General features: G+C 40.9%; 1 protein-coding gene across 3 annotated transcripts in view; it reads right to left on the reverse strand.

The window, feature by feature from the left end:
* The window catches only part of svild (supervillin d), a 49,210-nt gene that overhangs the window by 34,990 nt on the left and 772 nt on the right, over positions 1-13,448 (reverse strand). The window contains exon 1 of one of the 3 annotated variants that reach the window (XM_087844644.1): positions 5,317-5,491. The exons of the other annotated variants lie outside the window; for them this stretch is intronic. The gene's annotated coding sequence lies outside the window, so the exon portion shown is untranslated. Of the gene's footprint in view, positions 1-5,316; positions 5,492-13,448 lie in introns of those variants that run through there. 3 annotated transcript variants of the gene reach the window in all.

The raw sequence follows: 13,448 nt of genomic DNA on the forward strand, positions 1-13,448 counted from the left end.
ATATGTGGCGTCTCGATAAACTGAGCAGATATTTGAAGTTTACACAGTTACATTCTTGCCTGAAAATATGTTAAACGTTTATTTTGTGACCCAGAAAGAATAATAACAGTAACATTAAAACTAACTAGCTGCCGCCATTGTTGGAAACTGTGCAGGGCTGCACTATGAATTCTGGGACACAGTTTCTTCTTCTTCGGGGTTTAACGGCAGCTGGCATCCTTGTACATGCAGTGCTGCCATCTTCTGTTTCAGTCCATTATTACACTCTTAAATCCTACTACTTATCCCTGTGTCTTTTGGGATCTTACAAAGCTTCAAACAACACATCGACTATTAAATTATTTGTCGACGATTTAATTTAATTCATTTCATTTATTTATTTATTTCACACTTGGTACAACAATTTCGCGACTAGTCGACTAATCGTGGCAGCCCTAATGTGTACGAGTGCCATCCAGTAAGAGAAAATGTGTCTGTTGGTCTTCACCTTGGCCTCCCCCATTCCTCCTCAACCTAAAATAACAGATTTTCTAAACACTGAGCGACCACAGTGTCTCCCTTAGTTTACTTTGCGACTGTGCTGGACGACTCCATTCTGTCTGAGCCTTCTTAGAAGCCTGCAGATGTCCTAGACACCTACTATTAATCTGCTTTGTGTAGAAAAGATCCCAACAATCCTAAAAATTAGTCAATAAGTACAGTTCACATTGATTCCAGTTAGTCTGATGTCAAGCATCTGTGCTCATTTCACCGTTTCTCCTGCAGACGCCCAGGTATATTAAGTGCCACAAACTATGCTTGGCAACTTATGTTAGTGCTTTAGTTTTCATTCTGTCACCACATTGTGCCAAAATGTGCCATCCACAAACAAATTACACATGGAAAAGTCCCCTGCATCTATTTTAAAAGTTCAGTGACTGCCCGCATGCTGGTCCCAGCTCTTCCTGTCTTTGCGTTTTTGGATCACAGACTAAGTCGCTGTTTTGGTGGTCTTTGGTAACTTTTAGCTGCCTCTCCAATTAGTGTTTTGCCTTATGCCTTGACAATAATAACTTTTGTGTACTGCATTCCTGCTCTTGTTCTGATGAGCAGCTGCAAGCTGGAGGGCGCTGTAACCAGAACTGCAGAGCTGAATCAGGACTACAGTTTCAGCCAAGACGGTGCAGTCTTGGCTGAAACAGGTTTCTTGTCCCACTGCATGAGACAAAGAAAAAGAAAGAAAGAAAGAAAAAAATTCACTGTCACAAAGTGCCTGGGTATTCAGGTATTTAAAGGGTAGCTTCTTATACATGTATTACTTAATAACAAATGATGTAAGTGCCAGAGGTTGTGGTTTGAAGTTCACATACACTCATCATCCTGTCATGGTAATTTGGGGGTTTTTCAAGCGGTTTTCCATGGTGGAATAATTGTGCTGCATACATCTTCAATTACTTCAAAACACACGAGTTGGGGCACACTGGGTCAAGATTACACATACAGGCTCAAATGAATTCACGCAAATCTTTTCACAAGTGCTGAGGATTGACAAATAAGGCCTATTAAGTTCTCATTAGTCATGATTGACTACAACTGCTAATTTCTCTTTGCTGCCATAAAAAGGATTTGTTTGACAGGACTCGTTGGATTGACCAATACTCTGGAAAATGTCCAAGAAACTCAGTTTCGATCTTCGATCTGCACTAAGCTTAAGCTATTTGGTCCCAAATGAAAAGACGTATGTGAGTGGTGAAATCTTCAGCCAGAATTATACCAGAAGCTTGTTGATGGCATCAAAAGCATCTGGTTGTGGTACAAATTACTAAGGGACATTTAGCCAAATATTAGCTGGGGGTGTTTGTATGTATTTGAGGCTGTACGTATACTTCTTTTCTTGTGTGGATTGGATTTATTCTGGATTTTCTCTAAACTTGTGCACCCAATTTGTTTTTTAAAGTCATTGAAGATATATGTTGTACAATCATATCCACCCTAGAAGAAAAACGGCTCGAAGAAATCATTAAAAGCCCAAAATTACCATGACATTTATGCCCATGATGAGTGTATGTAAACTTCTAACCACAACTGGAACCTAGCTCTGTGGGAAAAACTGCAACTAAACTAGAACAGACTCTGGGTACACATCCCAGCTTAGACTAGGCAAAAGCTTTTAAAACAGAGTTCACAACACAATACAATATGAAAACCAAATGAGAAATTAAACAGGCACGCCTAATCAACTGGGAACACTGCTTCCGAGACTGAAGCTTTCCTGGGTTACAGAGCTCAATAATAAACAGATATTTATGATTAGGGTGTATTAGATTTCTCATCAAGCCTAATTTTTTTAGGGTATTTCACAGTTTACATTCTTATAATATGGTAAAACCACCAAAATCAAAGTAGAACCAAAGCAACCCTAAATTGTGACGTTCCCTGACCTGTTTTAAGCAAAGAGCCATTTTTGCAACAAATACTAACACAGAAATCTTTAATTTGACTTGACCTTTAGGTTTGAACTCAATGCTACACCAAAACAAAGCCTTATGAAGGCAAAAAGGATCCTTCGTTTAGATGTTGATTTCAGGACTGCACGCGCGCGTGTGTGTGCTTACGTAATTCACCTAGGTCACTACCTATAAAAGGAGAGCTCCACAGTGCACTAAAGCTTATCCGTGGAGACCCAGAACGTCGAGGCTGCTTTGTTTGGAAGCCGCCTCTGTTATTTTAAGCAACAAGGGGACTCAAAATGCAGTTGTGAGTCATACTTTAAAAATCATCACCCCCTCTATCAGCACATGTGGACTCACCCAGAATATTTGTTTTGTTAGGTGATTTACAACACCAAAACACTGCATGGTGCCTTTACCTATTTATGGTTATTTCTTGAGTAATGAAGACAAGCGCAGCTACCAGGATCAAAAAAGCAGTAAGGCAGGCCTGCATAAGTGAAAGGAGTAATAGCAGTCGACATAACAATAAAAAAAGGGCCAAAACTCCCAACAGAACAAAACATCTGTTTCCATCACAGCAGCTAAGTCATCTGGTTCAGTATGATTGTCCCTGAAAGGGGATCACATCACATATTTGAGAGCAGCTTGTTAACAAAGACAAAAAGAAAAAAAAAATCTTGTTCTTTTGTTTTGTGTCACTGGTGACAATGTGTCTGTCTTGTTCACTATGTAGTTATACCAGTCCTACCGGCTAATTTATGTGGGCAATAATATTTCTGCTCCTCTAGGGCACGCAAACAAACTGAATCATCGGCTTCCAATCACTAGAGTGTTCTCTGACCTTTTGTTGCCCATTGGGAGCTGTTACTGTCTACAAGAGGAAGATCTGTCTCAACACAGGCCAAGTATGTCACTTCCTGGCCGTGCCCCATATCCTTCTTCCTAAAAGCTTTTTCTCAACCCTGGCAAATGTCCAGTGCTCTCTTAAATAGAAGGGATGGTTAGTGAGAAAAACTTTGAATTGTTTCAGACAGCATCTATTTTGGACTCAAAATATCTTCAAATCATTTCCTCTTGTAAGTCTAAGTACTGCATGACAGGGCCATCTTAAAATGTTTACTCCTCTCAAGTAAGGAGTTACTTGAGATTACATAACGTCTGTAAGAAATGCAATATACCACAAATGCAGAAGTTACAACACTTAAACTCACTGGATAAAACAATTATGCTGCCTGCAGTTAAACTGTCAAGTGTTTTACTGGCTGGTATAAGCAGCTCAAATGAGAAAACCCAGTTAATTTTCACCATGTCACTGTTGGTCACTGATGATTTGAGTTACAGGAAATGAACACCTGTTGACATATTCATAAGAACAGCATACACAGAAACTACTCTGAGATAAGGGCCAGACAGAATGCTGCCCTAGAGGCAGATATTGACCTGTAGTCTACCAGACTAGATTTTGTCAGAAATCACATGTCCAAACAAGAGGACAGAGCAGGACTGTGGTCAACATCCTACTCATGAATGGTAGATTTGTATGGAAAAGGCTTTAAACTGTGTATATATATATATTTTTTAAAAAAAGACATCACTACATCACTGGTAAAGAATGAACCAAAGTGCATGTAAGCACTGTTTAGCAAACATTTAAGGTGTTCTGACAGACAGTCAGTCAGCCTTTCACCACAAAGCCCACAGCTCTGTAAGTCATCAACGTAATGAGAGAAGTCACAGGACCAATGAAACATATTGAGCTCGCAACCAAAGACCGATATGAACTCGTGTCCAACCTTTCAGTGTTGTTTCAGTTCAGCTTTGCCAGAACTCCCACAAGTCTTCTGTTTTTTCTCATTGAAACCCTAAACACCACAGACATTTACACCTGAGAGCGCTAGACTGTGACAGCTCTCAGGTTTCAAATCTGCCAAGTTGTTTTATGGCCATTAGTACACAGGATATACATGTTGTTTTGTATCATCATGACAACATTTTAGCCACTTCACAAATTCACATAAACAGTAAACCATCAGAGAAATGTTCTTTTCCTAATTGTACAAAATCGGGGGAAGCTGCTGAAGACGGAGCCAGCCAGTTGCTGACACAGTCTCTTCCTGAGGGAAGAGGGTGGAGAGTGGAAACTCTGCTCCAGTAAAACCAGGTGCCAGTACAAAAACAAACTGGCCCTCCATTTTTGAAATAAAGAAGGAAAAAAAAGGATTTACAGCTGGTGGTGTGCTGAGAAATCCTCAGCCAGCATCAGGAGCCATGAAGGAACAAAACAAAAGATGGAAGTAAAAAAAGTGTGCTCTTTAGTGCAGAGGAAGGAAGCACATGCGAGCAACTTCCAAAAGTATTCCTTCCTTTGAGATTTGGCCATCTAATGTGAATCCCCAAATTTTACTGATGAATTCCAGTAAAAGTAATTAAAGATCAGTGTTTACTGCCTCTGAGGGAGACTGTGACATCACCCATCCAGCCCTCAAGAAAATGTACCCAATTTATGCACGTCTCAGCTCAGTGTGCAAGTCTCTACTGCATTTTGGACTCATGTATGTTGTGCAATGGTTTCTATCGTACTTCCTCTCCACAGGTGTTAACATGAGGGGGGTAGGGTTAAAGTGATACATGCACACATAGAAACAGACATGTAATAATATTAAACCCTTAGCCCAGTTAAGTCCAACAAACATCTGTAAAGGAAGCCCCAGCCCTGGTTAGCCCACAAGGAGCTCTGCTGCAGAGTCACAGGTCAAACACCCGAGAGGACAAACCTCCACCTTCACTGCACTTCAAAAGCAGTCAAAAAGTCACTGGCACAAAAACAGTTAGTCCACAAAAATAGTCTTACTCATAGAAGTAATATAGTAATATCAAATCTTACCATTATTGTGTTCTTTTTATGTCCAGAGAAAGCAACATGTCATCCTACCGCTGTCGACAACAGAAAAATGACAGGAAGCACAAGAAGTCCTGTGATTTGTTTGGTATACAATATGTTGCAATGGGTGTGTATGACTACAACCAGGTCATGAGCCTTTCCACTGAAAGCAGACACAGGTCACTAGCCCTAATGCAATAACCCCATGTTTTATACGTATATCGATCCATGCAAGCAATCAAACCAATGTTTTTCAACTGGGAAAAAAATGCATCGTGATGTGGCCCGGGAGGACGGTAGATGGAGGGTGTGTCGCTTTTTTTTTTTTTTTTTAAGCAACCCTCACATAACAATTAACCACATAGTGAGTGTTCAATGTGTGTCTCATTAAAAAGCAATCTTTCAGCACTTAAGGTGGTTTAAGTGCCCTGCCTGCAACAACTGGCAAATTTTAATCACAACTCCAACTGCTCGCATCCCCGTCGCCGCTAATAGAGTCCGCTTCAGAGTTTCAATCTGACAGCAGGGTGTGTTTGTCTATCTTGGCAACGGGGTCTTCAATCACATGACTAAACTATCCCTTTGATCTGTGAGGGAAAAGAGGGAAATGGAGTTAAAGTGACAGAGGAAGGAAAAGCAGCTGTAGACAGAAGAAGAGTACGGAGGGCAGAGGACGATACAAAAAAGGGATTGTGAACGGAGACAAGAGGGTCCAACAGGAAAACGTGTTGGGAAAGAGGACGGGAGATGGGAAGAAAGCTGGAGAGAACGGGCTTTTGTGGGGAAGGGGGGGATGGATGTGACGGCTTTGTGGGGCATGTGTTTCCAGGGTGCCGAGAGGCCTCAGTCTGGTGATATGGGGGTGAGGAGCAGAGGGAGGAGGACAAAATCTGCTACTGCAAAAAAAACAAAAAAAACCCCACAGGGTCTGAGACTAATCCATCTCCCCCTCTCCCCCCCTCTCTTTCTCACAGAGACACAAAGTCCCTTAAATCCCTTTTACCAGAAGTCCTGCTGACTGGAGTCAGTAGCCCAAAAAGCAGTTGACATAACAACCCTGTGGGTACTCGTGCTGTAGAAATGCACTGACCTGCTTCAGACAGCACTACTTATGTCACCAGAAAGACAAAGAAAGCGTGCAGCTTCCCCTCCTGGAAATATTTAATTTGGCTACATGTCATTCAAACACAATCAAGCCTCAAAGTTACACTGGACAGCGCGAGTGTGCGTTTTTTTTTCTCTATTTACAGACTACGTTTTTGTCCAAGCCTTCCAGCTTTCCATTTTCCTCCATTCAGAGAAGCCATTAAGCATTGCATATGGGGAAAAACAAACAAGAAAACACACTCACACAAATGCACTGTGCACATGCAAAGAGGGGAACACAAGAAAAAGAAAAAAAAAAAAGAAGAAGAAAACAGGCGAGGAGAAACGCACACACTGCCTCTCCAACAAAATACTGCAATCATGGAAGCTGCAGTGGTGAGAAGGAAGGGTGGGGTGTATGGTACTTTATCTAGCCAGGAGATCATATACACGCACACACACACACACACACACACACACACACACAGCAGAAGCAAACACCCAGACAGATGTTGGGGTTTTTTGTTAAATGGGATACATCTAGCATAGTAGCTGCAATTAAAGCTACTACCCCCAGAGCAGGCACACAGAAAGAATTTTAGTGCTCCAGCAACACTTCCAGCACATCAGTTTTGCCAACTTACGATGGAAAATGTGAAAAGTAAATGACTAAAAGCCGTTTCAATTTTACAAAAACCTCTACTGGGTCAGTTAAGCGAGGGAGAACTGATGTTTGCATCCATTGTTCCTTCTCTTCTGCATGCACTTCCACGATTTATATCAGTAGTTCCTGCTGTGAGGCCACTTTTGATCGAATGCAAATATTGTTGCACAACCAAAACTAAATTCAAAAACTGCCCAGAGGCAGGACATTTGACAAATAAATGGGTTTGCACATGTTAAAGTAGCAACTTCAGTAGCTAAATGACCTCAACTACATGAGAATTAATCCACTCTCTCTTTTCAGACAGCTGTTCGATAGCTGTATGTGAAATAAGAGCATGCAACTATCTCTGTTGCTCTTCCTCACAGCTGAGTTGAAGCCCCTGACAAACCATAATGAGATTTTTCCGCTTGGCAACAACTTATCAGCATAGAGTTCTTCCACAGAATAGCAGCCTCTGAGATACCGAGAAGAAGAACAGAGAGAAAGAGGACGCAAAATGAGGACTGGGGGGGGGGGGATCAGTGGGGTGGAATGTCTCATCCTGCCAGTGGGGTTTCTCCCTCTCAGCTCTGTGGTGTCCACTGTGCAGGGCAGACACCATCTGGCCAGCTGGAATGCTACTGAGCAGGGGGTGAGTGGAGGGTTAAAGGGGGTGTAGTATCTTGCAGGGGGATGGGTCATGGCTGAGAGATAGAGTATTAACAGTAGTGGTATTAACCACTTAATGCCAGACAAACTAAAATGTGTCAAGTAAGGAGAAAAAGCAGAAATACGACATTAAACGCTCAAGTGAAGCCCCCCCCCCCCCCCCTCAGAATTTTCCAAAAATGCTGTTTTGCAGTTCATTCCAAAGTTTATGGCTAATTACATTTACATAAAGTCTACTGCCCCACATATGACATGCATATATGATGAACAAGAGGCCTTATTTGGATTTGCTCTGTAAGCTTCCATGCAAATTTTGGCTCAGAACAAGAAGTATTGCTGCCTTTAAACACTCCCCCCAAATATGGTTTACCAATAACTGTGCATGTTTTATTCATGGGTATTTCATGGTAACATCTGCCACTCATATGGGTTTGAAGGCAATAAAAATGCTGGCTGACAAGCACAGAAAAAAAAAGCACCGCAGATACACTAACTACCTCACTTATATTTTACTCTGAGGCTTTGTTGTCAGTTGACGGTGGTGTCAGATGAAATTCGGCTCTGACAGCTAAAGAAACAAAGCGAAAGGCAGTACGGAGAAATCCCCTGTGCTCCCTCAACGCATGGAAACTATTACGCGTTTGTGCAAATCAAACGAAACCCTGAAGTATAACCATATGTTTATGTGCCATGCAAATATTAAACTGGTTAAACAGACGTCGTTATTGAAGTTGGTCCCGGTGGTGGTGCTGCTGACCAAATACAGTTTGCATTTTAGTGCTGAAGCTGGAAGCGGTCCACTCTAACTGCTAGCGAGGTTTATAAATATGTCTTAGTGGAGATTAGCCCAAGGATAACCCTCTAGCATCTTCCCAGTGGAGTTCCTATTCCTCACACTGTCACATCCCGTCTGGTTTATATAAATATTTGTACTGCTGAACTTTTTGGCTGTGCAAATGACATCAAATCCTACTGAGAGCTGAGGAAGGAAAGATGGGTCAGAGCAAGAAAGAGGGGAGTAACAGGGCTGAGTGGAATTGTGCCTGACTTTCTGAAGTACACTATAGCTAAAGACTGAGAAATTCTCAGTATACTTAAATTCCACTGACCAGGTGAAACAATATCTACTCTAATAACTGTCTTATTTACACTGTACACGTTCCCAAGACAGCTGAGAGTTATAATCTCTCCGGCATGTCTTGGGTCTGTCCTGGGGCCTCCCCTCATAGGACTTGTCCAGAATATCTCATCCAGAAGGCATCCTAGTCCCCGGACCACTTCAAGTGGCTCCTTTCAATGAATCCCAGAATGACCAAACTCCTCACCCTATATTTATGGGAGAACCCAGACCCACTACGGGGGTACCTTATTTTAGCCACTCGTATCCACAGTCTCATGCTACCAAAAGCACTTGGACATAGCATCTTATACTCAGTTCTCTCTTCATCACAGCAGACCAGTACAACATCCTCATTACTGCTCTAAGATACTTAAATTCCTCCACTTGGGGGAGCAACTTGCCCCTTGCCCAGAGTGGGTACCCTCCCTTTTACATATAAAACAAACACTCAAATTAGATGGCAGAGTCATCTTTTAAACTCTTAGTTTTAGCCTTTTGGATGCTGGAACATTGTTTTGTTTTCATTTTATTCCTGAGCCCGAAGTTATTGGTTTCTGACATGGTTAGCCAGCTGTGTCCATGCACTATGTATGCACACTACAGCCAGAGATACCTATCTATTACTTAAGTACCACACAATTAAATGCTAGAATTCCCCTCACCATAACTGAGGGGACTTTTTGGACAGACTGTTACATAATTTGTGATAAAAACCACCTATATCAGCGAGTACCTGTTAAGTTGATTTAATTTAAGTTAGAATAAAAACCAATGAGTTTGCACAACTGGTGTGAAAGGGCGAATTCGCTACAGAGACCAAAAAACGTTTATATAGTAGGCTGGAAACAAGTTATATTATGTTTAATACAGGAGTCTATGAGGACTGATTGGCTTGTGGGGGTCAGCCTCAAGTGGCCACCTGAGGAACTGCAGTTGTTCTGCACCATTCAGCTTAATTTTTTCAGCCCTGGAGGTTTGTGCCAGTCTGTACATGTACACTTTATTCTGTCAAAAGGGATATTATTGTGAAGTGAGTAAAGCCTTCTTCAGTCATGATTGAATTGATGATATGATTAACATGTGGCAACAAACTCAAGGAGTGTCCATACCTGCCACGCATTGCTTCTGTCACGACCAGACATCTCGGAAATTCCACTAACGTATCAAAACCCTGTCATATGACAATCATCAGGATCCTGGGCTCTCAGTAGTTGTCACTTCACTCGACTCAAAGTTAACAAAAGTTTAATTCAGGACCTTTCCAAATCATAAAGGTCAGGGACATTGTCTTGAAATCACGATTGACCACTTTTCTGCTAGTGGTTTCCTGTGTGGGTTTTAAGGTCCCAACATAGCACTGCACTGGTAGTCTGTGGGTGGTACAGCGAGACACATGTCAGCAAGTTGTAGTTGTAGTGACAGTCACCTGGGGGCACTGTCATAAGTATGTGGAATAACCGGTTGTCCCGTTAGCTAAGCCTCTACCACAAAAAAAACAGAAGTGATAGTATGAAAATAGAGATAACAATAAAACGAAGCCAGGGTTACAAAAACTGTCTAAAGAATTTAACTCTTCTTCCTATTTGTGCTTTGTTGATTTTTGATGTTCTCTTCCACACTTCCTCCTCTTTCCTGATGTCCTTGTCGTTGTTCAAAACAATGCTTCTGTCAGTCAGTGTTTTACCACTGTCAGGCTATGTGAGGTTTTCTTTTTGTAGGACCTGCACACATACCGTATTATGCAAAAGCTTTGAGCTACCCCGTCATTCCCTTATATTTTGCTTGGGAAATAAGAAGTAGGTGCAATGATTTATGGAAACATATGCAAACATAAATGGAAATACAGTAGATAAAGCAAAACAGAGTGAATCTGAACTCTTAGACAAGTTTTCCTGTAATTTCTTTCAGTAGTCTTCAGGAACAGTTTGCCAGCATTGTTTAAGGACATTGAAAGTTCTGCTTTGGATGTCGGCTGCCTCCAAAATTACTATTTTATGCATTTTAAACTGTGTCAACTTTGACATTTTTCACAGATTAAAACATCGATCTTCTTTGAAGTGAAACTAAATACCTAAAGATATAATTTAAAACTCTACTAAGGTGTCTGCTATGAGTAGACACAACACTGGTTCATATCTTGGGTTTTTTGCCTTTTTTATGCTTGAATGATTCACAGCAAACAAGAAAAACAGGAAAACATTTCTCTGAAAACATTTCTGTGAAAGGACTGGACCAAAAATAAGTGAAAAAGCAGTCAATGTCAAGAAGACCTTGAGAAAACCTGGAGAACTATTGCTCAAGATCACTTTAAAGAATTACAAGAAAGAAAGACTCCTTGGTGAACTGAAATACAAAGCAATGTGATTTTAGTCGGTTGTTTCTTTTTTTAATTAATGTGGAACTCTTGGTGTACTTGTTTTGGTACTTTGCCTTTAGAGTTTTGTAAAAACAGTCATTGCCCAACTAACAGCTCTAACTTTACAGATTTTTTTTTTCCTTTCTTTCTTTTTTTTTTTTTTTTTTTTTTTTAAAAATAAACATCCCTTAATTATTTTTGAGCAAAGCAACACTCTATCGGAGGTGCACACACCAAAAAAACCAAACACATTTTGACAGTGTTCACAAAAATGCAGAACAAGCCTTAATGACAGGTCTTCAACCCATCTGTCGTTTGCAAACAAGTGGGAAATTTCTCTGATAGCAGAAAAAAAAAAAAAAAAAAAAAGAACAAGGAAAGAAATGCGCAGCCACCAAGTAGGAGGGCAATGTCCCACGGTCTTTGATTCTGCGGGATGATTCCAGGGAACTGGCCCATGATTAAGAGCCTCGTAGACCTTGTTATTGTTTTCTTGTGATGGCAATGATCCAGGAATTGAGTTTTCTAGAAGAGAACAAAACAAGTCTGTGCAGCAATAGCCCTCATCCACGGCACACTTCTCCACTAGTGTTGAGCAACAAGATCCCTGCAGGGACAATCCGTTACCACCCCAAGACTGACAGGAGGTGTTTGGATGAATGATAATACCTCCCAAAGCCACTGCAAAACACTTACTTTTGCTTGACAACAATGGAGTCTCTCTTTGTTTATGGTCTTTGCATGGCTCAAAGAAAAGGCAGATAATGTGCAGCAGCACTAAGCAGATGAGAGAGAGGAACTGTAAATAAAAGCAGGATGCATTGTTTGCTGGTCTCATAAACCCATATTTTATTCACAATAAAAAACTGAAAAAAAATCACATGTTTAATGTGAGACATTTTTACTATTTTACAAAAAAAAAATTTGCTCATTTTGAATTTGATTGCATCAACATGTCTCAAAAAGTTAGAATTGAGGCAGCAAACAGTAAAGTAATTGGAGCTATAAATAAAATAGCTGGAAGAACACTTTGCAGCTAATTAGGTTAAATAGCAACAGGCCAGTAAAATCCTATATCAGACATACCTGGTAAACCTGGCAAAACATAGGACTCAAAATCAAAAAGTACCCCCCCCCCCCCCCCCCCCCAAAAAAAAAAAGTACATTTTATCAATATAAACATTTGATGTGTTTCCTATGTTTTATGGTGAATAAGATATGGGTTCATGGGATTTGGAAAACATTTTGCTTTTATTTAGATTCTGCTAAGCATTTCAACCTTTTCAGTGCTGGGTTTATTCCCACAGAGAAACAGGCCCCATTACAAGAGCGATTAAGAGCAATGCTTTAACATGTGCCATCCTGCTCTGATCTGCGCCTGACACACAGCACATAGTACATCTTATCAAGGCATGCATCAGGGGTTTTTTCCCCTGAGTTGCTCAACACCAGCTGGCTCATGATGGTCCTGGAAAGCCTGTTGTGACACAAGCCACTGAAATGCCTTACAATGGGAAAATTACAGTCAAGCCTTAAACACAGTACCCCTGGGATTCAAAAAAAAAAAAAAAACTTTAGTTCTATTCATAATTTCAGAAAAAAATAACAGCGACTCTTGAAATCATACATCAAACCCTTTTTGACAGATGAAAAACAAATAAACAGACTGTAATCAACTCTAGGGTCACCTTTCCCTTAAAAACCAAAAAAAAAGGACAACATTTTGAATTTAAATATGCTTCGTGGCATGTGACAAGAACCAGACCCAATCATAGGATCAAAAAAAGAAAAACATACTTCAAAGACAATCATACACACCTCCCCAGCAGTCTGCGAGTATTTGCACAGCCATGGTAGTCTGACACAGATAAACACGACTCTGACTCCAAACTATTATGTGCCAGCTGGAGTGACATTACTGTAACAGCAGTGGGCCCTGAAGCCTTTTCATTTTTATCGCTCTCTCTCTGTCTTTTTTTTTATCACTTTGTTTTCACAGGTGGTTTTGCAGAACAGGCCTCAAATGTTCACTCACTGCGCCCAGGGTTAGTTCCCCTCTGTGGAGAGTGTGCTCAACAACTCTCTGCTGACTAATTTGCCGAAACCTAAGTAAAAGAGCGAGGGGACGAATAAAACCAGCTAACTTTAACATGCAATTTAATATGTCACACTTGAACTGCCTTAACAGGGGGGGAAAAAACCTATAGATGGAAAGGAGCGTTTGGAGTCGTTTTGCTCAATGAATACAGTTAAAGGGA

This window comes from Neolamprologus brichardi, chromosome 8 (genome assembly GCF_056152115.1).
Source record: "Neolamprologus brichardi isolate AB-2024 chromosome 8, ASM5615211v1, whole genome shotgun sequence".
NCBI lineage: Eukaryota > Metazoa > Chordata > Actinopteri > Cichliformes > Cichlidae > Neolamprologus > Neolamprologus brichardi.